Consider the following 26,680-nt stretch of genomic DNA (forward strand, 5'->3'; position numbering starts at 1 on the left):
TTACATACTTAAAAATTATGGCAAATTGATAATAGAATAACACAACCACAGCTGTAAAGCACTTCACTTTATTAGTGCAACAAAGTAACAATGATGGGCAACTCTCATCTCAGCCTTTTCTTTTCTCAAAAAATAAAAAATGAGCTAAGAAAAAAACAAAAGAACCAGCAAAGGAATCAGGAAGCTGCCTTACTGAAATAATTAAATAATAATAATGATCAGAAAATCAGTGCTTTAATGACCTAAATAGAACTGAATGACAAAAATGGCCGCAAATGTTTCTCAACTCAACTCAAAATATACCTGCTTAATCATGATATTCATCCTGCTAAGTGGTCGATATAAAACAAAGCAAATGTCACGTTTTTTTATTTGAGTGACCGTAAACTCTGAAAAAATCGCATCGGTGTAAAGACGCACTCTGTATTTGAAGGTCTCTCAGAGATTTAAAAAAATGCAAACTGTCTTCCTGCATGGCGATGTCTATTATGATCAGCGATGTCTACAACGTGGAGTTTCTGTGCAGCTGTGTTGCTGTGCTGTGTGGTCAGCATGGCGGCCATACGGCCAATCACATGTGAGGATATAGGATTCAGGTGATGGAGGGAAGGCTGTGTATCGTGGCTACATCTATTCCTTCAGAGAGAGTCTTCTTGAAGACCGGGCAAATACTCACTGAGAGGAGAAATCAGATCAGTCCATCCAAGCTGAGGCATCGGATTTTTCTCAATGCCAACCTGAGGACATTAATAATGTTTGCTCCAGTTTGGTTCTGTTTGCATGACTTTGGTTCTGGTTCTGTTTGCTTGAGTTGGTTTTGGTTCTGTTTGCTTGAGTTTGGTTCTGTTTGATTGAGTTTGGTTCTGGTTCTGTTTGTTTGAGTTCTGTTCTGGTTCTGTTCGGCTCTGGTTTGGTTCTGGTACAGTTCTGGTTCGGTTCTGTTCTGGTTCGGGTCTGGTTCGTTTCTGGTTCGGTTCTGGTACGGTTCGGGTCTGGTTCGGTTCTAGTTCGTTTCTGGTTCAGTTCTGGTTCAGTTCTGGTTCGGTTCTGGTTTGGTTCTGGTTTGGTTCTGGTTTGCTTTGCTTTAGTTCGGTTCTGGTTCGGTTCTGGTTCGGTTCGATTCTGGTTCGGTTCGATTCTGGTTCGGTTCGGGTCTGGTTCGTTTCTGGTTCGGTTCTGGTACGGTTCGGGTCTGGTTCTGTTCCGGTTCGGTTCTGGTTCAGTTCTGGTACGGTTCTGGTTCGGTTCTGGTTTTGTTTGCTTTAGTTCGGTTCTGAACCCTAGGGTTAGGGTAATAATGGTTTTGTAACAGAATAAATGCACAAAATTGGGCAATTATAAGTCTTCTCATAAAAACACAGTGCGTAAAAGGGTTTTCAACACAAACCATTACTTTTGCAAAGTTAAGGTAAAATATATGGCTACAAAAGATCCTAAATTAAGAGCCGTTCGGGAGTCAAAAGAGCCGGCTCTTCTTTGGGAGCCGAGTCAAAAGAGCCGGCTCTCTGAAAAGAGCCGATCTTCCCATCACTAAAGCACATACTACCATCTGCACTCTTAGTTGCCCTTGGAACTATTTGTATTGTAAAACGTATCAATGTAAATACTTCAGACCTGTACCATAGTGATAAACAGATAACACTTCAATTTGAATCAAGTAAATACCACTTGTATACTTTAAAACAGAGGGTCATTTCATTCCTTGTGGACTCAACATGACAGCATTTATACTTTTCAAGAAATTGATCTTAAACGCTCTCAGAAAATTAACAGTAGCAAGACTCACATATCCCTTCGAGCCACCAAATGGTATCATAACAATGGTGTATATGCTGTTTTGCAATGACACATCACAATTTTATCATTTATTAGAAATGTATTCAAATTATTTCATGGACCCCCATGCTATGGTTCGCGGACCCCCAGGGGTCCCAGAACCCCACTTTGAGAACAACTGAGCTAGAGTACGGTAATTGAGCTCTCAGCCTGCAGAGAAAGTTGTGAGGCACAGACCCCCAAGCTCTCTGCCCGACTCAGCTGGTCACACTAGAACTTAAATATAAGACTCTTTGAATCAAAAGAGCACTCCACAAGTTTAATGTACCATAAAACATAAACAATATACCCCCGTTTTCTGTGAATGCATGATTATGAAGTGAAGGAGAAAAGAGGTGAAAAAAGTTGTGCAGTGTCGCTGTCTTTTCCAGCACAGCGTGCACTCAACTTTCAATGAATGGGCATGTGTTTTGTTAATCGGGTCAGGTTGCATGCAGCCATGTTGGAATAATTTTCCAGGACTATATGTGATTTTCCGGGACATTTTACTTTTTCTCCCATTTTCCAGGTGTTTTCCAGTACTGGACAACTGGTCAACTGTTTTCCAGATTTTCCAGGTTTTCCAGGATGCGTGGGAACCCTGCTTAGACCATAAAAGTGAAGTTAATCTAAGTATAACATGGTGTTCTGCTCTCAATATTCTGTGATGGTTTCATTTGAGAGCTGTCTAATTAAAGAGAATACCATGAAAGTGCACACTTTTTCTTATTTTTTTTAGATACATTTAGATAATTGATAAATACATCTGTCCTTTTTTACCATACTCATCTTTTAAAAAAAAAGTGTGGGTAAGAAAAATAAAGGTAAGGTAAAATAAATGGGATGAAAACGCAAATTTGATTAGTCATGCCTTAAAAATAACCATGCATGCAGATTAGAGCACGTCAGGTAACTGAGACTTCATTCATGATGAAATGGAAATTATGAGTGCATCAGATGCTGTCCCTACCTCAACTATGTGACACCAGCAGTGACCCCTGCTGAGGACATGGCAGAGACAGCTGCCATCAAGCCAGAGCCCGGGACATGCTCGCAGACCAATTTACAGAGTAAAAAAAAACAGAAACACCTTAATATACGGGCAACATCTGCGGTGTGATGACAGGCTGCAAGTCAAGATCAGAGGGGGAGTTTTTAAGAACCTCTGCCTTCATGATTCAAATTGACACCCACAGTACACTTTGTAGAAGTGACACTTTTGCCAGATATTTATGAGAGACACTTAGAGAGTAGCAATAGTAAGCAAGTCAGTGAGTAAATTAAAGTTTTCTGCACTTTTCAAAAATAAAAAAATCACAAAGTGCAATAAACAAGTGAGCATTAACAAAGGAAAATCTCACTGAGCAACACTTGCAGTCACAGGCATAAGTACTTTCATTAAAATGCACTTCTGTTTAAGGGGGATGTTGTCTATATGAGAACAAATACTCAGTGGTCAGATTTAGGTCTCACATTAAAACATACCACTAGAAAAAAACATCAGTGGTACATAAGACAGTTAAATGAATCAAGAATATGCTAAAAATAGACCCAGTTTCACTTTATAAGGTACACCAGGCCACAAGTGTCCATAAAGGATAAATTATTGAGTCTGTTTGACTGAGATGTTCAAAACGCTGTATGATAATTTTCTGAAGCTGCACTTGATGATGTTTAGGACAGTGTTGTTCACTCTGAGGTTTTTCTCTATACATTCATTAATTTAAGAGGGGTAAACAAAATTTTAGAGGAAAAAAGTTTGACTCCTATGCATTATAAATAAATCAAATGATGGAGTTTATGACAATTTAAAACTCTGAGAGATGTTCTGCTGAATTTCATCCATTTTGCAGAGGCATACTTCAACTTAATGACACTGTGGAACTGGTACTGTGGTTACTGTTGGCTCAAATCAAGGGTCTTTTTGAAATAAGTAGATGGAGCCTTGGAATCTGCAAACTTGAAGAAGATTGAGCAGTGCCTTAAATATGCATTACCCCAACTGGTTGACAGGGGCGAATCTTGTGGTTCCAAACCATAGACTGTATAAAATATGGATGTAGTATCCTTGACGTTGCCCATCTGTTTCTGAAGCGCTCTTTCGAGGCCATTCAGCGGTGGCAGCCATATTGCTCCCGTCGAGCGATTGTGACGTAAAGAGGCGGGCTTTGAGCCTCCTAGCCAACAGCTACAGTGTTCCGCCTGCCAATGAAGTCAGCTGTGCCTCTCATTGGAAGACCCGTAATCTCCATATCTTCGAAATTGCTGCATTGTGCCAAGCAGAGAAATTAGCTATCCAGACTACACTCGTCTTTTGTACCAGGCTGTAAACATGTTTATTTCTGCTGCACTAAGGTGTAGTAATATGTATCCACCCTGTTGTGGTGATATTGTCAAATCTGGCTCCAACCAATCACAAATACATAAACTTCTTATCAACAGAACGTTACATTTTTGCCACTGAGGGGACAAGAGGGGACAGTTAACACCTCTGTTATACTTCGCCATACTGTAGTAACAGTACAGAGGCAGATTGATAGAGCAGCAACATTGCGTTCGTTAAACCAGCGACCGAGGAATCAGAAATGAAAGCAAGGAAAAACAGTGTCCGTGTCCTTGTAAATAGAGGAGCTGGTTGAGTACGTGTAAAGCTTAAGCTGTTTGTTTATACCTGATGACTCTTTTGCTTCTGCAACCCTGGCACACAGTAAAAAATTCTTCCCTGGGACAGCAGTGTGAAAGTACAAGAGTCAAAGTGGAGCTATGATACGGAACTCTTGCAGGAATTTTGCACAACATGGGTCAGTGTTACACTTAAAATGTAATCATAACCCTGGCGTACTGCATCAGTAAAGTGTATTAGTGTAAAGACTATCTTTAAAGTATATTAGAGGAAATTATAATGCCTACATTAAATTGTACATGTTGTTGTAAATGACAGCTTACAATCTTTCATTCTGACACCAAACTGCAGCTGAAACCAAAAACTGTTCCTGGCTGAGTTTCTATCAACAGCTTGCTTGCTGTAGCTCACTGGCTGCTTCCCCAGGAGTAATTATGTGCAAAAATCTAATACTGCCTCCTCTTCAATCAGTGAAAGTGAGAGGAACAGTCTGTTGTTATGGTGGTTGTCGGACACCAGGGGTTTGTACTACATCACATCTTTATTGCATCATATTTAGGAGGCTGGTACTGTACACACTTGATGTCTCTTCATTTGTTTTAACCTTGGTGTAAATCGGTGCCCTGCTCTCATTATGTCCCACTGCCCATTAACCCAGCCTTCATCAGTGCCGATCTTTAATTACATCCATTAACTTCAGACCTCGCTGGTCACTTCTGACACACAAGTTGTCCCTTTTAAAAACACCTACAGCAACCTGACTGATCAGGAATACCAAGCAGATAGAGTCAGTGAACGATGAGAAGTTGAGTCCCTGCTGCTACTGCTGCTCTGTCTGTTTCTCCGTCTCTCCCTGGTTTCTGCTCCACAGCAGCTGCTTACCAAAACATGACAATCACTGTGAAGTGATGCCCCCTCAGACTGAATCCTGATCAGGTCAGTGGGATTCGATTCACTGGCATGTCGGAAAGCTGTGCGAGATGGTGGCGAGGAAAACGGGGGACTGAATGAAAAGAGGCAGGGAAAGGCAGAGGTATGAAAAGAAGTGAGGTGTGATGACAGAAAAAGTATAAAAAGTGAGGAAAGTTAGGAAGATAAAGAAAGGGAACAAGGGGGTTAAGGCAGGTAGAAACTGAGAGGGTGAAGAGAAAATGAGAGAGACAAATGAGACATGTATACAAAGTGAAACACAGTTTGTTTGAAGCTGCATGTCTGACATTAAAGCTCAGCCTTCATAAGACAGCTGAGCCTTGACACTGAAGGGAGGAATGAGGAGGAGGAGAAGTGATGCAGCGTCCCTCTGTTACACCCTGTCAGTGAAGACAATTGACATAACGAATAATACAATCTGTGCACCTAACAATCTGCGCCGCTGCGTTTTCAACAGCTAAGATTTACCACCCTGTACAGTCTGTACTGTATGTTCTATAACTATGTGGCATTATGTCAGGGTTTCATTCATAATTCATGAACACAGCAGATGTTTGCACAAAGAGAAAAAAAATACATTTACGTGACATTTGAGTTTGAAGTCAAATATTTATCATCGATTCACCACTCATCTCGGCAACAAATCATGCTCCTGCCTCGCCTGTAATAAAACACCATATTACTCTGATGCAAATGAGCTGTACAGTGGGTGTGATGCATGGAATTGGATGTTGTATGTTTGGGAAACTCGCAGGCGTTACAAGCCGCCAGCACTGATCTACTCCACACCAACACGCACATTACGGTTTATGAATGGCCTGGGAGACAAGGCTTTACGGTGGGCTGCGGTGAGAAAGAGCCCAGAGGCCGAGGGTTGTTTATAGTGAGTAATGATGTGTGTTCGTAAGGGGAGGTGTTTGTGTGTTCGTGTGGAGGAGCTGCTGGTTTTCCCACAGTGACAATTCCACATTGAATAAAATTGCATACTTGTACACACAAACACAAACATGAAGGAGGCATCTCTGGGGATCACAGTGAAATGTCACTGCATGCACATACGTGAGATGGAACTACTGATCAGAAGATGAGAGGCTGAGGCTGCAGATCAGCAAGTGATTATTTCATGGTTTATACACAGAGCTCCATCCTCTATTTCCCCAGGGATTGTAATGGGAATATGTGGCCATAAATGCCATAAATGTAATAGAAAGAGGAGCAGTGTGAAGCAAAATTTATGGTTTGTCAGTGGTAGTTACGAATACATCGAGAGGAAGAAAGTGACTGTAGATTTCGGAACAGATGGACAACTGGCAGGGCCGTAACCAGGGTCTCATACAACTGCCAACAAGGCTAACCAAACTGCAAAGGATTTTCATCAAGAGGAATGTGCTGCCAACTCAATGAGGACACGTACATATAGACACATGCTAAAGTCCAAAACATGTAATAATAAAATCTGTCTGATAATGAAGACATGCTGCAAAAAGCAAAGACAACTGCATTTCAGCAAATACATACACATGCAAATAAAAAACAGAAATTGCATAAGAAAGAAAGATGCTGCAAATCACCATATGACAACTAAAGCTCTCAGTGCTTCTGGGGTGCAGAGTGGAACGGTCTATAAGTGACATGAAGTGTTGTTTTCTTTCCCAGTTTAACTTTTATTGTTTAGCTGAGAGTGCAGCATTGCATAATGACAGGGAGTGATGTTAAACAGTAGCTGCAGGGCCAATTTAGCTCTGTAGCTAATGCACATTCTGAATTTACGGACTGACAACTGGCTGAGTCAGCAAACAGTATCACTAACTGCACAAAAATTCAACTAACTTAAACCAGGGGTTCCCAAAGTGTGGGTCGGGACCCCCTGGGGGGTCGTGAGACACAAATGGGGGGTCCTGAGATTTTTTTTAAAGTTATCTAAAAACAGTACATTTTACCCATTATAGTAAAAAAATATCGACAGATGACTTAGGCTTAGTGAACAATTAATTATCAAAAGCATCAGTAGCAGTTGGTTAATTCATAATGGCACAGGAAACACAGCCACAAGCTCATATAGGTAGGGTAATTTTCTGCAGATCGGCTAAATCAGGGGTTCCCAAAGTGTGGGTGGGGACCCCCTGGGAGTTCGCAAGACACAAATGGGAGGTCGTGAGATGTCTTTTTAAAGCTATCTAAAATTAGTACATTTAACTACTATAGTAAAAATTATTGACTAAATTAGTTGCTAAACTTGAAATAAAACCTTGAAAAAAGAAAATGTAATGAGTTTTCTGCCTTTCTTTTTGCCAGATGACACCTAAGTTTCAGGTAAGTGAACAGTTAATGATCAAAAGCATCAGTAGCAGTAGGTTAATTCATAGTCACAGCCACATGCTCATGTAAACCACATTTAGAGGTGGTTCCTTAGCTGAGCTAGCCGTGCATCAGATGCAGTTTCTCAATAAAAGTAATTTGGGTGTCTGTACGTCTTATATAAAATTGTGTTTCTGCAAAGTAGTCAGTAAAGCCCACCCCTCACCGACACTGTACTCTGGAGGTGTCTATCATTATGTGGTCTCTCTCTCTCAGATCAATAATAGAATGCTATAAACTTTTCTATTGAGCGCCCCTACAGGCCTGAAGAACTAGAACTGTTGTCATGTCACAATTTGCAGCCTTTGTCTTTGTGTGTGTTTCGTGTTTGTGTGGGCCATTCCAGATCAGTCAGCCTTGTTAGCCACTGGTGACAGCTTGGTTACGGCCCTGATACTCATCCTTCTGTCCAGAAGTCAAGTGTTACTTCAAAAATGTTGAAGTGAAAATGTGGTAATGGAGAGAAAATTATTTTGTACGGATGTTGAGGCATGGCAGATCAGATTTTGATTGACACCTGCAAGGCTCCTCACACAACAACTGCAGGAGACAATTAGCTTTGTGCCGCCGTAACCAAAATGCTTGAAACGTCTCAGTCAGAATCATAACAAACATGAGCTCGTCTGAGGTAATTCATTTAAATTAGTTGCTGAGTTTCAAAAGCTTTGCTCTCTACGTTCAACAGTCAGCATATGCTGTAAAATCTGGATTATAAATGGCACCAGTTTATGAGACACAGTGTTTTTTTTCAAAGAGGGAAGAAGTTTAGACTGTCCTCCTGCATGAAGGCTTTTATTATGTTCAGAAACATGCAGTTTCTATGTAGATGTGCAGCTCTTTCTAGTACCATCTGTTATCACCATGCCGCCAGCTACCTGTGCGGTAGTTGAGCTCAGCCTACTGTATTGCTGATGCTTGTGAGACACGGACAAATTCACTGAGTCTTGCACCAGCCTCCTCCACAGGCCACCTTTTGTGTCAAATTGAGGAGCCTTTTCAATTAAATAAGCTCTCCTCTAAGTTACTTAATGGCATACCATTGTTTTCTTTACATGCATGATTAAAAGCTAATGAGGGAGAAAAGATGTTCAAAAGTGGTGCCTTTAGAGAGGTACGCCTCGCTATGTGTGCGGCATGCTTTGCAAATTTAAAAAGTTGTTTGCATCTTTGAGTGACACCTTCTGGGTAAAATATCCTAACACAATAGAACACCTCTCTTTGCATTGTATATTGGTCACACAGATGTGTAGGATTCAGCTTATTTTTTAGATGACGAAAAGGGGTTAAAAGTCTGCTTATACACCAAATTTTATGGCACATGCAATGTTAGCCCTGATGCCTCTGTTACAGTTAAACTGTTCCCCGTCAATGCAGAAGAAAACGGATTATGAAATCTCTGCTTTAAAACTTTTTTTGCCTGGTTAAAGTTGTAAAAATACAAAATACCAGAAAACAGAAGACAAACTGTGAAAAACCTATAAAATAGCTGTTTTATTAATGTGTTACAGCCCTGAGGTTGTTAAAACCAAAAGAAATAGTCAGTGCCTTCAAAAGTAGACAGAGAAATTATATGACAGTTCACCAGTAATGTAGACAGTTGGCCTTTTTTCCCTCCCCATCTTTTTTAACCAGTATGGTGAAATGATCGGTAAAGAATACAGCTTAAACTATTTTTTTTTTTACACAATAAGTACTTTAAATCTTGCTGATGTGCTTAAATTATTAATACACAACTACCAGTGCTTACAATGCTGACTGGTTGTTTTAAACCTCTGCCTCTTATTCTCTTAAAGGGAACATGAGAACAGACGAACAGATCATGAATCAGTCAGTGATTCTTCTCTCAGTTTACTGTGCTGAGGTGTGCTGAAGTGCTCGGGGCAGAAGACTCTCTAATATTCTGAGTTTGATTATTAATATTTATCAGCAGCAGCCAACTCTGATCAATAGAACAAAAAGGAACACGCAAGCTTACACAAACAAGACAAAAATCATCATCCTGGGTATCATTCCCTGAGATCTCGAGACAGCATTGATGTAAGAGAGCCCGCGAGTTTAAGAGTAGAACTCATTACTTTTCAAGGAGCAAAAACAAAATAGAGCTTTAAAGAATCCTGAGTCACTGTAATGAAACATGTCGGAAAACTTTGGAAGATGCACACTTGAAAAAAACAGAAGTAAAAGATTTGTTCAAGGACAATTTATGCCGGAGTGTAAAACTCAAGACTCCAGGCAGCCAGGTGAAGTGGATGTGTGCACTGGGTGACCTTAGTGTCGCCTAAAATCTGCAGGTTTATTATATCACTGCACATTTGTGGTTATTCTATTATAACTCTGATCGGGAATATGCTCCACTGAGGCACAATATCTTCTGACATGATATGAGTTTAAAGCGAGTCCTTTTTTTATAACCTGATCTCAAGGGCCATTTGCAAAGAGGAGCCCAGTATCAAAATCTACTTTTAATACCTTCATTAAAAAGCCGTTTTGTGCTCACATGGGTCAGACTAAGCTTTTTGTTACACAGAAGTCAGGCCCAGATCGAGCTATCTCTGTGCCTTCTACAAGTTTAAGGTTCAGGGTGCCCTCTAATACAGAAGAACAAGATACCACAGATGAGTTATGAATGTAGACCATGCAACAAAATAAAACTACTGATGGTAAATACATTTTTTTTTTTCAGACATCATTATTTTTTATTTACTGAATGCTGTTCAAACTTTGTAAGACAAAAAAGCTTTGGGATCAGACATCTATGGCCTCCTTTAATCCAACACTAGTATCTAAAACCTGGATGTAGACAAATTGAATGTATCTATAATTAATAAGGAGAAACAACAGACACCAAAGTCTTCTGCTCTTTCTCTTCAGAATAAACAGACAAAAAAGTTGTTCAGCTAGACCTGAATGCCTCTTCATGCTGTAACTTGTGTTTGGGAAACATGGTTGAGCAAGGGATCTACATTTGGCTGATTAACCATCTGGATCACTTCTGACTCGAGTCAGCCCTGAAAGATTTAAAGACATGCTGTCTGTCTCAAATAAATGTAGTCTCCCAACCAGCAACTACAGCAATGGCTGCTATGTAGGAAACATTTTCATGGTTTCATTTTAAAACATGCATTAATGTCTGTTTATCATGAGTGAAGTATCTGAGGTCCATGTGCCACCAAACACTGGCTCAATTAAAGAATCAAGTGCAGCAAGCTAGACAACAACTGTGGGACACATATTTTCTTCTCTCTGGTGTCAATCATGCTACACACACATGGACCAACAGAAAGATGTCAGAGTGAAGGTGCTGCCATCAGATGGGCGCCCCGAGCAGGGGGCTGCCTTGCTGAAGGGCACCTCGGCAGTGCTCAGGAAATTAACTAGCGCCTCTCCAGCTACCAGCCCAATTTCCAAACTTAAACCACAACGGGACTTGAACTGGTGACTCTCCAGTTCCCATGGCACATCCCTGGGAACTGAGCTACTGCCACACCTTTTATAAAATAAAACTTTTTATTAATTCAAGTATTGCTCTAGAGCACAACTATCTTCACATTGACATTCCATAAAAAAGCTGAAATTTTGGGGTCATTTTTGCCCTTATTAGATAGGACAGATGAAGCGTGAGAGAGAGGAAACGTAGAGAGTAGAGTTTGGGGAAAGACTGCAAAAGGTTGAGCCCAGGAGTCAAGCCTGGAACTGCTCTGGCAAGGACTAAAGCCTCTCTGTACATGGGGCACATGCATAACCCCTAGGCCATCCAGCACCCCAATTTTTCAAAGTGCTTTGACTTAACATTTACAGGCATGGGGGAAAGGAAATCCTTCTGCTTGAGTCTGTGTTTCAAACCACGTGCAACTCTACATATATGTTAAAATGCCCCTGCAATAAAGCACATAGACCTCACACTACTAAAGTTACCTGTGACAGACAGCTTTACGCTCAATCAAATTAACACTCTGCAAGTTCCTGTTATATCAACTCCTCAATATGGTTCACAATGCAGATAGCCACCCATTTTCTGGGAATTTGATTGTTCTGTGCGTGACATATAACATCTAATCCAACAATTGGGGCCAAAAAAACAGATGTAATGTGCCCTTCGTGTGGTTAAGCAGAAAGTCAAGGACGGTCAATTAGGGAAGAAGCAAGTTTCTCTATTTATGCAGGATTTCAGAGTTCCCCTCAATGCTGTAGACACCCTGCAGAGAGATTGTACATATAATATTTGGAAATACAAGAATTAAGATTAACTTCAGGGTCTTGCAGAATCATCCAGTTTGAGTGTTTGCTTTTGACAATGTGGTTGTATGAAGTATAAAGGATGTTCGTTCAACAATCTGCTAAACCAACAGGCTGTACACTGACTTTTTTATGACCCATGTATAAACAATCATTTCCTCCTTAAACAACTTAACATTCTGATCATACACCCTGTACACATCAGGAAAGGACCTCTTGAATATTTTAGCACAAAGTTCAATGTTACATAACAAAGCTAAGGTGGGAATCTCATTAATATCTGAAGCCTCCAGTCAGTGGGAAATACTTCTGAGGGCGTTAATCCCCCTCCTGACAGACAAGAGCACCACTGCTGACTGAAGCACCTTACGAGCAGGAGCTCAGCCTCCTGCTGGCAGGGACGGTGGAGTAACTAAGCAGGGGCTGGCTTCACATAACAGCCACTCAATGAAAACAAAAGCCCTGGTCCTGTCTGCTGAGCCCATCTTCTCCCATTGGAAAATCTAATAACCGATGTTCACAGCATCTCCTTTTCCTTGTCCAAGGCTGACTCGTCCTTATTACAATAGATCGGCCCACATTGATTAGTCTTTAGAAGCCTCAGGGAAACAAAAAGGCCTCATTGATTTTTCAGTTTATAGAGAGGGCATGTGAGAAGTCGTTTGTTGTAAAGTGGAGGGAAAGGTACCTCGATGGCTGGTGCATGGATGAGGGGTTGCAGGATTCTGATTTGGGCCAGCCTCTGTTGGAGATAAAGAAGGCTATTTGTCTGGTCCTGCATCAGCTCACCTGTCGTTATAACTCAAGTGTAAGGATGTGTGGGGCTGGTCATCTATCAATCACACACATCAGGATGTCACAACAAGACGTGACACGGCTGACAACATCGGACAAATTGTGCAACATCACCAAAACGTTCTTTTTTGTGTTTGTTTTGGTTTAAGCTTAAACGGAAAAACAAAACACTCAACACAAACTCTGAGCTCGTGTTCGGATCTCTCCTTGAGGAAAGTTCCCCTGAATGTCATACACTGATGAATAAATGTTCAAGTACTCTTTCTGAGCACTTTGGTTTTTTTGTACCAGTTCCATTTAGCTATTTGGATTGTGGCAAATCAAATCAATCTGCTTGCAATTCAACATTTTACACAACAACAGGAAATGCAAATCAGCATAGACGGTAAATTCAAGGACTCAACAGAAACAATAGCTAAACAGTCTGTTGAAAATGGAAACTGGAATCACTTGTCGCAGAGAACACAAAAAAGTTGCACTTCACTTGAAGATGTCTAAGTAGCACTTCAGTGATTTTGCATTGAATATACAGAGCAGTACAAGTTGCACAAAACTGATAATTATAAAAGTGGATCCATTCAAAACAGCAGAGGTAGACACAGTGCTCGGACTGATAGTCCTTTTTGTTAGGAAGGTTCTTTACCGAATGAAGAAAGAAATCAATTAATAATGAACAAACAAAAAACATAAATAAATAATAAATGAATGAATGAACGACTGTACGAACAACCGACCGACCAACTGACTATATTAATCCATATTAAAGAATAGAAGGATTAATTAATGAATTAATAAATAAATACATATTCATGAAACCTTTCAGCTGCTTTCAGATCTTCAGATTGTTTAAGTGGCAGAGGGCTGCTGTGTCCTTGGAGCCGCTCTGCCTCATAACCCGTTAAAACCTTAATGATGTCATATATATTATGTCATGTTTGTGTGGCAGCATAAAACAACGCTCTGTGCTTTTTGCAGTCCATGTTTGGTAGATTGTAGTTTTTTTGAATGCAGTCAGATTCTTTAAAGGCTGTGGTTGTCTTTTCCTGACTCATCTTTACAGCTCCTTGATCTTGTGGCAAGATCAAGGAAGAGTGGTCAGGAAAAGTCCCACGGGGTGACTTTTAGGACTATTCGGTCAGACCCAAAGCCTCCCATTCACTCCTTTTATTTATGCCACAACATTCTCTTAGGTTTTCACTCTAGACAACCACAATAACATCTTAAGGTTACTTTTGCTGACTAAACGAAGGATTACACAGTTTTTTTCAAGGCTGTTGAGTAATACTTTGAGTTAAATCAAGATAAAGATTGCCTTTATTTGACAAACAACTACATTTTCACTTCTGTACTCCTGAAGCAATGAGTAAATATTAAGAAGGCCTTTTAAAGTGACCTGAGTGTGTCATCTCACCTCATGTTCTGGTTTTAAAGAAGTGTTACTGTTGCTGAGGTTTCTTTTGACATTTTATGGGTTAATATGAACTCCAACTGTACCGTTTATCAAAATGCAGTCAAAAAGGGATGATTTTCTGAAATCTGTTGATATGTTTTGCTCCAGACATTGTATTGATCTGTGTTTAACCATGTCCTACTCCCTGTGTTGTTCTTGTCTTGTCTTTTATGAGTTTTTTTTGCAGGCATGACATTCAACAAAGATACAGCTCAAGCTTTATTTTGTTGTCTTCTCTGGTACAGTGGAGGCATGTATTTCTGCACTGCAGCATGACAGCTTTGTCTACAGTGCAGTGAGCAGAGGCAGGTACCGTAACTCAAGCTGTTTGAAAATTCTGACACGGCCGTATTTAATCACATTTTCTCTGTTTTTAGATACAAACTTCTCCAATTCAGGCTCCAAAATATTCATCCATTGAGGGATATCTCTGTATGATTGCACAATGAAGGCAAGGGAAAATGTTGGTATCTGTAGGGTTCTAGTTTTTATTTGTCATCTGTATGAAGTCCATTGAGCTGTCATGGTTCAGGAGGCTTTACCTGTGAGAAGGACAACAGAGAGAGGCAAAAAGTGTTGGCTGAAATGCAATCTGTGACAGATAGCCTACTGTATGAAGGACATGTGGTATTTTGAAAGCTTTTTGAATACATCTGGAAAATCTCAGTAACACAATAAAAAAATGCTTTTAGAATTTCCATTGAACACAACCTTTCCAGTCGACAATCCACTCCTCTTATTGTATTCATGCCACAAGATTCTCTTAAGTTTTCACTCTAAACAACCTCAATAACATCTTAAGGTAACTTTTTGCAGAAGATCTCTTCTCGTTTTGTAAACCACGGTTTCTTCATCTACATCTTTCATGTTTCCCTAATGGCCAACCTAGCTTAGTTCTTTGTGAAGGTGAGACCAGTAAGACCTGGGCTTATGCTGTTTGGCACTTTTCAATGTATTTAAGACCTTCAGTACTTATGTCTTTAATGTCACTGATTCATTGGTTGTTGTTGATTATCACTGTTGTCTTAATCAGTTAAATGTATGCATGTTTTTTTACACTTGTGAACTCACTCAATTGTTGTTGTATATTTTATATTTACAACATATCATGTATGATTATATTGTAAATATTGGGGTTTGTGTCATGTGTAATTTGTCATGGTCACATTTCTGTTTGATGTGTTCCCCTTTTTTCGTCCTGACTCAGCTCTCCCATGTATGCTTGAGATTCATTGCACTCCATGAAGGAAACAAAGGTTTCATAAATACATCAGTTTAAGAGTCCAATTATTGATCTGGCTGTTGATGCTGCACAGTGACCACGGCAGCGGCAATCAGTGTGCTGCAGGTGGAAAAACACCTACGTTCAAGAATAGTGCATAAAACAAGGCAATCTGATGGCAGAGTGAAGCGCTGAAAATATCTAAATAGAGCGTACACTAACATCAATATGAATGTGGAAAGATAAAAAAATATCTGTAGTTTGATTTTCAGGAAAAACTCCAGTATCTTTTACTGAATGACACTTGGACATGGTGGTAAAAAAGACCCTATGATGTTCTGAACATGTGATCGTCTGTATTAAACACGTTTCTTCTTGTAGGGAGGAAGAAAAACCTAAATATGGCTCAAACAACTGATACATTCATCCTGTGTGACACTGAAAAGCATGCAAAAAAGATCCCTGTCTCTTTGCATTGTAGGAGGGATTCAGTGTATAGAGTCAAACGTGACTCCCCTCCTCACTGGCATCATTTGCTGGATGACAAAGTTTCCTGCTGAAAAGGTCAAAGCATGATGGGAGCTCAGGGAAACAGACAGCTGAACATTCTATTGATTAACTCGTCGATGTGTCTCTCTGCAGCCTTGAGTCACCTCCGGACCCATTTCTGCTCAAGTTGTGTCTTTTGAACGCAGCAAAGAACTGCACATCCTGTGACTCAACCTCATCGACAGGAACAGCCACAGGTGAGATTTACAGTCACACGGCTGCTGGAATAACGGAGTTGTTGTGTGTTGATGGAGTGTTTTCAGGAAATAGACACATGAAGTGTGCTTTTTTTTCCTAAACTCTCCTTCTGCATATTTTTTTTGATATCTGTATCTGTGAATCACTCTTCATGTCAATGTTCCTGAAGTGAAATGAGTACTTGACAAGAAACTGGTTCAACCAGTTCACTGAGAATACGTAAGTAAAAGAACGCTTTTGTTTGTTTTAAATAATGGAACTGAAACAAATCTAAGCTCTCATTCTTCATCCCACTATGATTTCTTTATACTGCAAACTAACTCCACTTGTTGAAAACTAAGGGGAGCATTATTTGCTGCTGCTTGTTTTCTTCGCCTGCCCCCTCCCTCGACCCCACCCATTTGTTCCTCCACCCATGTGCCCTTTCCTTCTACTCTTCCATCTCTCATCCCTGGAGCCCTGCAATTGTTCTTGTTATCGCTGAGGAGTGCACGGGGGGTTTTGTGTCAGTGCCGATGTGTCTGACGACGAGGTAGCGGCAGTGAAAAATGAGGCAGGTGGTGGCAATTTATCAACACTTGAGCGGCGCATGGTGGTGTTCTGGCAGAAGTATACGAGGAGCCGCAAAACTCGACACTAAGGGTTTTTCTGTGTGAGGCCAGGCATGATGAAATGGATGCTGTTTCTCCTCCGCTGCATCAGACAGACGATAGGGAGGATAGATAAAGAGAGAAAAAAAAGAGAAAGGGGAGGGGAGAGGGTCTTTCCTCTATCTGCAAGCTTCCACATCACGTATCAACTCCCTCAGCTACTCCCTCCTACTCCTCCTTACATCCCAGGGAGTCAGTCTTTGAGGGTTTGCTCTGTAAATGTGCAACGTGCACATTTTCTCTTTTTTCTTTTTCCTCTGCTATTTGTATCTCTGTTGGCATGAAAAAAATTATGACAGAATGCCGATAGAAACAGGGAATGAACAGGAACAGAGACAGAAACTCTTTTACAGCCCAGTGATGCCATGTCAAATCCCCCTCTGACTCCAAACCACCCTTTAACTTTCAAACCAGCTCCTGATTAATCTGCCCCCCACCATTCACACACACACACACACACGCGTGCGCGCGTGCGCACACACACACACACACACACACACACACACACACACACACACACACACACACACACACACACACACACACACACAAACACACACACACACTGTTACTGTATGTGGGCCCTGCTCGATACCTGCAGCTGCCTGAGGCAGATTGTGCAGCTCTCTCCATGGGTAGGAATGCATGTAGGGGAAGATACATCAAGCTAACAGAGGGTCAAGTGGTGAGCTGCAAAAGCAGTAAAAATCGTATAAAGGCGTGATGGATAAAAATGCCGGGGGGTCAACTAATGAAAAATTAGCCAATCTTGGCTGAAAGTTAGCCTTCACTTGTTCAAAATTACTAATAACTCCATCTGTTAAAATCCTTAAAACATCAGAGTGTGCCAATGGTTTCATCTTGCCGCCAGATAAGGGAGAAGTCACGCAGAGGAGATTAGAGAGAGATGAGAGCACAAAACAAACAAATTTTTATGAAGCCAAGCTGATGAAACTGGAACAAATGAAGGAAGGATAAATGGGGATGGTTAAAGAAAATGGAGAAGAAAGAGGAGACAGGAGAAGAATAGAGAGAACACCCGGGGAGTTCTTGAGCAGAGCAAAATGGCTTTATCATTATTCTCACTTCGATTCTGATGTCAAATTGAACAGGGAAGGCTTTCTGTTTTATGTACATGCACATACAAACACACAGAAGGAGAACAAGAAGACAAATTATGGATGAAACAGCACAGCAAGCACAGCAAGCAGCCATGGTGCAGTAACTTTTAAATTACAGGGGGTGATAAAATGAGTTCTGAGCAAGCATTCAGGGATATCTGCAGAAAAGGAGACGGCTGTTCTAATGGCGAGCAGAGCTGCTTCACTGCAGTTATATAGTCAGCAAATACAGCATATAAAACAGCTTGACTGGATATTGCCAGGATTAACTGACTCTTCATGTATTAGAAGATGTTCCAAAAAAGCTGCCAGTTCTGTTGGCCAGAAGTATGGATTTACAACAAAATTAAACTTCAAAGGCAAAAACGCACTCCTTAATAACATGGTTCTGAAGCAGCATTAGTCAGGGATTTGGCAATGTGGGGGAGGAACACAGAGCAAAAAGCCTAACTTATAGCACATGTGACATAGTTTGGCTGTGAAATAAGTTGTTTTAGCAGTCCTGTTTATACATGCAGCACATTAGTATTTATTTAGAGACGTGTTTTTGGCCACCGGTTCTGATCTGAGCTGTTTTGGTCTCCATGAGCCTTTCAAAGAAAGCTCTGAAACTGCTAAATACTCCCCAACAGTATGTTCACTAGATAATTTCTAACTTTGTCTGATGTGAGAAGTGTTGGGGAAGCTGCTTTAAGAGCATAGAGCTTGGAAGCTACCAACTTCTCACTGGAAAGAAGTGTAAAGTCAGCAAAAATTTAGGTTCTAAAGTAGCTTCGAAAAAAAAGTCCTCTGACTACTTTGTAAAAAATGATCCAATTTTAAAACTAAATCATGTGAAAATAAAAAACAAAAAACGCTTCCTTGCAAGCAAATGAGGCCAGCCACTTGAGTTAGCAGGCAAAAAGTGTTGACTTGTCCACATATTGTAAATAAACACAGTTATGAGATCATGAAGAGTGTCAGCTTTGGTTTTGTAACACTGTCCATTAGTCACAGACTCCATACAGGAACTTAAGTACTGCACAAAGTGAACCAGATCACTTCTGCAAAAGATGCAACAACACAGTTGATCAATACTTGATTATTGCATCTCTTGAGCATACCTTCAGTCAGGATGAAAGAAAAGGGAGTAAGGCTTGACAAAGATAGTCAAAACATTCAAGAAGCAAGAGTAGATAATAATATGAATGCCTTCCTTTGTGTTTAAGGAATTATATAAAGTGAACAGGAGGTTATGAGCAGTCACAGGACTCTGTCTCACCCTAAAAGGATTCAAAAGTTCATAACCACCTGTTTAATGTATGTTACCCTATTTATTACAAGGCTACCATCTAACACCATGAACCAGTTGACAAAATACTGACTTAAAGATTATTCTATCTTGTTAAAAATTACTTATTTATATAGCTTGAAACAAAATGTCTGGTTCCACAGATAATAACAGTTCCACGGCAACAGATTCTTAGCATCGTCCTTGTCGGATGAATAGACATTAAAGTGAACATTTCAATTCACAGACACATTTGCCTGCTTATGTATTATAATTCATTAAACTAAATATTTCCATGGACTGTAATGTCAGACAAGGTGAAGAGGACTTCTCAGAGCTCACAGTTTACACCATTAAACATAAATGAGGGAGACGTAACAGTGTTGCTGTTATCACTACCGCTAATGGTTTCATTTACTTTGTAGCAATGGTCAACTTAGCGATGCAGCCATCGACTCTGTTGCTGTTGCCTGGATTGCAGGACAGGATTTTGCTTGAGTGGTTCCTATCAGAGATGATTGGGGCTGGCGTGTCAGTTTACCTTGAGCATGCGCCCCATGTACAGAGGCTATAATCCTTGTTAGTGGTGGGGGATCAATATCTGGTCCCGCATGTCTTCTCCCACTGTCTCCCAACGTTTCCTTCCCCTCATAAGCTGTCCTATCCATAAAATAAAATAACATAACTTGGTTGGGGCTCAGTAGCTCGTCAGGCTGCTCTTATACGTGTCCGGCAACTTTCATTATCTCCTGACTCCTTTGACTCCTAAGCCTGAAATGCGCCTGACTCCTTGCCATGGATTGATTTGGTACACATGTGATCGGGTTGTTCTTGCCGTTGCTTTTGCTATTAGGAAATGATTACCGTTGCTTTTCCATTCTGACCAATCAGAATCAAGTATTTAACCCAGCCAGTTTGTTATTGTTGTTAGGGTAGCCAACTTCTTTTGGAAACATCTTCATCACTAACTCCCCTCACATCCCTGCAGCAATTATTAAACCACCTACGATTGAAAAAGCAGTTCCTGTGGTCATCCCAGGATGGCATTAAGGCTGTCCGATGATTTCTTTACACTGAATGAAATGACTGCAAGGCCTCCCTAACTGTCTACCCACGTGCGCACACACTGTGTTTATGACCTTTATTGATCATGACCAGAGTCTCCCAAAGGCTTAAGCCAGAGAGCTTAAAGTGGTTTGACAATTTAAGCAATGACAACGATACACAGTACTCCTCCTCCCAACACTCCTCCATGCACATATCCTGCACTGACAGTCAGGCAGTGCATGTTAATGTAATATTGGGGAGTAGTTTGACATTACTGTGGACTGACGTGAAAAACATCTTGCTCATTCATGCCCTTTTTCCCCAAGGTTACCAACTCATTTTTTACTTCAAAAAATAGAATCCTGACTACTTGAATCTCTGCGCCAATATGAATGTAGTTTAACCATCAGCAAACTTCATGCTGCCAGATATAGTCAACATAGTAATCTCTAAATTAGTCTGCTTTCCACTACACTGGTTGTTAGGCAGGTGTTTTAGAATTGGTTCATACAGCTTTTTGCTGAAATCAGCTGCTGCTGGAAACAGATTTGATGGCAGGGTGGAGACCTCACCAAAACAGTAAAGTGGTGGGCTGTAAATCTGAAATAATTAGAGGCTAAACTGCAGTATGGCAAGGCAGGCACCTTCATTTATATGGCTCATTGCAAACACAGAGGCACTTAAAGAGCTGCAGAGCTGAGGGCAGTTACAGAACTGGATGATAACTTTGTAAGCTTGTTAAAAAAAGTGACTGTTTGCATGTATTTATTTGATCCACTGATGATACAAAACGTTAGATTAGTGAAGGATAATTTCTGTTTAAAGCCACTTGGGTCATGTTTTTATATAGTTAGTAGTAATTTGCATCAGTTATGTTATATTTGAACTAACACAGTAAGTCCAAGTAATTCCAGACAACAAGATGAGCGATGAGGTATGTCGTTCTTTGAGAAATCCAAACTGCATTATCTGGAGTGATTACTCTGTGGTGTTTGCCCCTTTTTTCTCCCCTAGATTCCCTTAAGTAAGTGTCACTTAGGTCTCCTGCCCTTTCTGACTCCCAAATGATGAAGTTTAATACATCCCTTACATCATTTTATTGCTAGTGGATGGAAAAATATGAACTTATCCTTTGATTTCCTTCAACTTTATCTTTCTGAATTCGCCGTGTACGTGTAAAAAGAACAAGAGAAGAGAACAAAGAGTCACAGAGCCAGAGAAAAAAAATGATTAAAGCTCTGAGCCCTGAGTCACCTCAACATGTTTTATTTACTGTCCCTCAGAAGCAGAGCCAGCCTCAGAACTGTTTGCTCCACGGTCTGGGTCGGCCGGAGCCCAGCACCTGCCAGAGGCTACAGCCCTACAGGACACACTAGAGACGCACGCACAGTACCATGCACACAATGATTTAGCTAAGTAAGGATACAAGTTTGTTCACTTCACTATAACGGATTAATTTTAAGATTAAAGCAAGACTTCCTTAAACTGATTAAAAATATATGTTATTGCTCTTTCAGGTAAAAAGATAAATTTTAAAGAAAGAAAAACAGTTTTGCTAAATTCAAACATTAAAGGCTGTTTTTTCAACTAGGCTGCCCTGCAGAAAAAACTTCTTTGCCTTTTCAATACTTGTGCTGCTGTTGAACTACAGTCTTTTCAGATATTCTGTCAGTTGTTGCAACAGTTTCCGTGTTCAAAATGTTGAATCAATAAAGTCCCTGTTCAAATCAAATCAACCCAAACAAAGCTGAACGAAGCTGCAGACATCTCCACTCCCCTGTTCCACTCAAATCACCTGATTGGTGCACACAAAACACAACTTTTATGTTTTCAATCTAAGCATTCTAACATGTTCCTTTTGTAATTCTTAAGCCAGAGTTTATTAAATGTCTTCTTGCCTCATAGTGAAAAGGTTTCTGGTTTGAATCCTTAGCCTTTAGAGTTTGCATGTCCTCCCTTTGTAAGGGTGAATTCTCTCCAGGTACTCCGGCCTCCTCCCACAGTCCAAAGACACCTGCATCAGGTTAATTAGTGTCTCTAAATTGCCTGCAAGCAGTGTGTGCACAAATGGCTGCTTTGATACTGCATGCTAGCCCTGTGATTGACTGGCTACGTGTCCAAGGTGTCCCCACCTTTTGCCCAATGACAGCAGGGATAGGCACCAGGCTCCAGCTGATTCTTACATATTTGTTTTGACTATCCAGATTCGTATTAATTCCAACTTCATTCAAAGTCTCCAAAAAAAAGTTTTGTTGGCTCCCTACTAGTTTTGTCAGCTTCGTCAATGTCTCTACCCATACTGGCAATAACAAACACAGAAACTGGCCGTGGCCTATAAGGCAGGCTCATAGTCATAATCATTTTACCCCAACCAGGAAGAAACAATCAGATCAAGTGTTTAACATGAATATTGAACTGGGTAACAAAATACCACAAACCACCCATCTTAATTGGAATGATGTTTCTTTCTCAGACTCTTTTGATTGAAGTGTTAAAATAAAGCTGTGGCTCTGGATGTCTTTTTCGTATTCCTTTTTTTTTATACGATTGAGACATTCAACAACCCAGAGATCTTTTAAAATCACCAGTAACAAAGTTGTTTTTACTACACATCAGTTTTGTATACTACTGGGATGTCTCTGTCCATTCAAGCAGTAACAGAAACAGACACTGTTCATGTCTTATGTGGCAGACATGCACACAGTATAAATCATTTTATCCCAACCAGGGAGAAACAATCAGATCAAGTGTTTACATGAGTATTGATTCAAATGGGCTGGATTGAACCAGTCCCTGCTGGACCAGGTGTTCACATAGAGCATTTTTATTCTAATCAGGCAATTATTCTGACTATTACTGGTCCATGTCAACTTAGCTATGGAGGCTGATGTAGTGTCAATGTTAGGCTTTAACTAAAATAAAGAGAAAGTAAGGGATCATCAACAGCCAAGTCTGATTTGAGTCAGCTGCCAACATTATGTGACATATGACAAAATCTCTCCCACACAAAGAACAGCATCTCTGGTGGCCAGTTGCATCAGTCAATAAGCCAAAACAGGTCACTCTGGTTTCCCCTGAAATGAGTTAGTCTGAGGCGACGGAGCTGAAATAAAGTCAGAGACATATGAAGCATCTGGAGTTTTGAGAGGTAAGAGCGAGACAGAGGGGCTGATGATGTAACATTCAGTGCCTCTGCAGATCACTCCTCCACTTAACACTGAGCTGAATAGTTCCTGCAGCAACAAGCTGTGTCCTTGTACCACTCTCACTTTTTAATGAGACTGTCTGCTCCCAACAGAGCTCATCTGTCCAACCTTTGTGCCACTGCCTTCACAACATGTTCCATGACATTTTGAAAATGTTATTTAAAAGGGCAGTTAAGTTTGTACAACAGCACAAAGTTGAATGAAATTATGACATAGTTTCGGAATGAGTGACCGCGATATTCAGATCTGAGACTATAACTCACATGAGTAGTATCACGTATCTCATGTTATTATTAGTCAAATTTCAACCAAATGATGCGTCAATGTTTCTTTATACAGCACATAACTGCAACAATACATATCTTATGACACTTAACAAAAAGAACAGATCTACACTTTACTCTTTGTTTTCTTATTTAAAGAGTACCAACATTAATCACCCTGAAACAGTGGCAAGAAAACTCTCTTTTAACTGGCAGAAACCTTGAGAGGAACCAGACTTATTTGTAGAGAACCGTTCGCAAACAACTGAGAGAGAGGGATTTCACAAATACTGGTCTCTATAAAATGCATGATGATAGAAATGAGACATGCTGTTAAATTAAAATGACATAAGTCCAACTGAATATTTAGTGCTCACAGTGGATATGAACAACTAAATGCTGCAAGTTATAGACCAAAGGGACTTGCATACTATGCAGCTGCATCTGTACTGAAGCCATTGAATGTAGTATATCATTTATTTATCCATCTAAAATTGATCTAACCAGGGAAGCCTCAGGGAGATACTGTAAGAAACCTCTTTTATATGAGCATCCTGGCCAAGATCGGCAGCAGCACATTTTACCAGTTAGCAGAATTTAAGCAACACATAACATATGGTTGGTGTAGGTGGACAGAGCTGGCAGCATTTAACAATTAGCAGAACCCTCCTGAGTAGCAGAATAGCATCAGAGAGTTGACAGACAATGAAGAAGGGATTTACACACTGCAGTTTTATTCTACAGTACTTAACTTTCACCATTCAAAGCAAAGTCTCCAAAGAGCGGTATTCACTGATAAAACATGAGCAGTCGAGGATATAGGTTGGACCAAACAACATGGAGTCTCTGAGAGTAACAACTACAAAGCCAGGTCAACACATCGTGGATTGTATGACAGAAAGTCATCAACCAGAGCTTCTAAATAACCACAATACTAGATGTGGTGTAAATCCTTTCCACAGGTTGATCTGATATGTGTGACATGTGTGATCAAGTTGTTACCATAGCTTCGCCTCTGCCATCCAGGGTTAATAACTGTTGTCAAGGTGGTTTTGGCCAATCAGAGTCCACTATTTAATACAGCCTGGTGATTACTAGAAAAGCTGTGTAATAAAAACATTTATAGAGACCAGCTCCCTCAGACCTAAATCCTTCTGCAGCAGTTTCCAAGCAGCAGGAGCAACGTACCTAAGACTCATTTCAAGAAGTAATCTGGGAAATGAAGGCAAAAATAAGACTTGTGAATGAGTCACAGGGCAAAGACTAGCTTTTAGAGCATTTTAAATAAACATAATTACATAAATAAGATACATCACAGCACCCTAGCCACAGATCTTAGCTCACAATTGTCCCCTGAAATGAAAAAAAAAACCCCAGTATTCTCTTTATTTATTAGACACTCATCGGTTAACTGCCTTCTTACCAGAGTACACACGTCTACAAACACTTCAAGCCATACAACAACATCTCACAGCTGGGGAACCTCAAAAACACCAAAGTTTAGAATTAAAGGGGAAGAACTCATTTCACTTTTGCTGCTCCCATTATGTGGAATCTTTTTCAAATGACAGCTAAGCTGCTCTCTGGTATCATACAACATTGTCAAGGCGCTAGAATCTGAGCAATAAGAGGAAAGTGACAGCAACTGTTTTAAATACAGCCATTGGTTTGTGAATGTGAGTGTGTGTTTTTGAATTAATTTGTGACTATTTGTAACCATGTTTACACGGTATGTTTATTTATTTATGTTTTATCTTCTTTTGCTGCAGGGCAACCCTGGAAAAAGGGACCTCAGCCTCAGTGGGACCTCAAGCTACAATAAAGAGGAAAAAAAAACAAAAACGTACATTTATTTAAAAACTGCTCTGCTGCATTTGCCGAGGTTATTAACACATCATACATAAATATGTCTTGCTCAAGGCCAACCCATCAGCACCAGTCTCTTTAGCTTCATTGCGGTCGTGTTTTTGATCCCTGACCTTAGGTCTATTAGAAAGATATTCATCATCTGTCCAGCACATACATTGCTGTTATTTTGTTGCCCTTAATCCAGCAATAGCTTCCAGCTATGTGTGTTCGAGGCATTTCAGTCAGAAGGATGTTCATAAAGAGCACTGCATGAATGATTATATTAAATCACATTGCACAATTTTCTATTGAAAGGTTCATAAAAAAGTTTAAAGAGCCTTTTTGCGGCCGATAAGAATTTATTGGTTAATATTTCTCAACATTTCGTTTTATGCTTTAAAAAAATCCTTCCCCTCCATTTAAATTTTTCTTTTTCTTGTGCTTAAATTCTTCAGTACTCATTTTAAGGGTACAAGAGTAGTGACACCAGTTGAAGGAGGGTTGGAGCACAGTAAGTGGAATAAGTCACATATTGGGACAACGAAACCGAACCAGGTGATGGATGCTATCATTCCCAGAAGTTTCAGTGCTATCAATGAAATCACATCAATTAATAACAACAGTAGTTAAATGCAAAAAAAGTCAGTGCACCATTTTGTCACCGCTGATAAGTTTTTGTTTTCCTCTTGCCTTGACTCTTTTCTGTTTCCCTCTTACGCTGACATTGATTTTCCCCTCACTCCCTCCTCCCTCTGCACCCCTGTTGTTTCCCTCCTCTTCTCGTATCTCTTCATCTCCTCTCCTGCTGCTCCGTCTTTCATGTCATCCTCCTCTCACTTTGACAGAAACTCTATTTCTCTACCTCAGCCACCCAGGGACACACACCTCAGCCTGCTCTGTGAGATCTGCAGGTGAACACTGGAATGAGTTCAGCCCCTTATTGTAGAGCTTGGAGCGACGGTGAAGACTGATTTTCACCACTCTTTTTCTTTCCTGACAAGAAAAAGTGTCTTAAATCACATAGAGCTAATAACCTGTCCAAAGACAAGTAACTTTGTCTGGCTGCACACAGAGAGAGCCCAAGAGGAAGAAACAAGGT

At 40.4% G+C, this 26,680-nt stretch overlaps 1 protein-coding gene across 4 annotated transcripts in view; it reads right to left on the bottom strand.

The window, feature by feature from the left end:
- Window positions 1-26,680, bottom strand: part of LOC117815281 (endonuclease V-like) — a 103,838-nt gene that overhangs the window by 23,500 nt on the left and 53,658 nt on the right. For 2 of the 4 annotated variants that reach the window (XM_034686908.1, XM_034686906.1), the window contains one exon: window positions 14,676-14,749. The exons of the other annotated variants lie outside the window; for them this stretch is intronic. The gene's annotated coding sequence lies outside the window, so the exon portion shown is untranslated. Of the gene's footprint in view, window positions 1-14,675; window positions 14,750-26,680 lie in introns of those variants that run through there. 4 annotated transcript variants of the gene reach the window in all.

This window comes from Notolabrus celidotus, chromosome 7, assembly GCF_009762535.1.
Source record: "Notolabrus celidotus isolate fNotCel1 chromosome 7, fNotCel1.pri, whole genome shotgun sequence".
In the NCBI taxonomy this organism is placed as follows: Eukaryota; Metazoa; Chordata; class Actinopteri; order Labriformes; family Labridae; genus Notolabrus; species Notolabrus celidotus.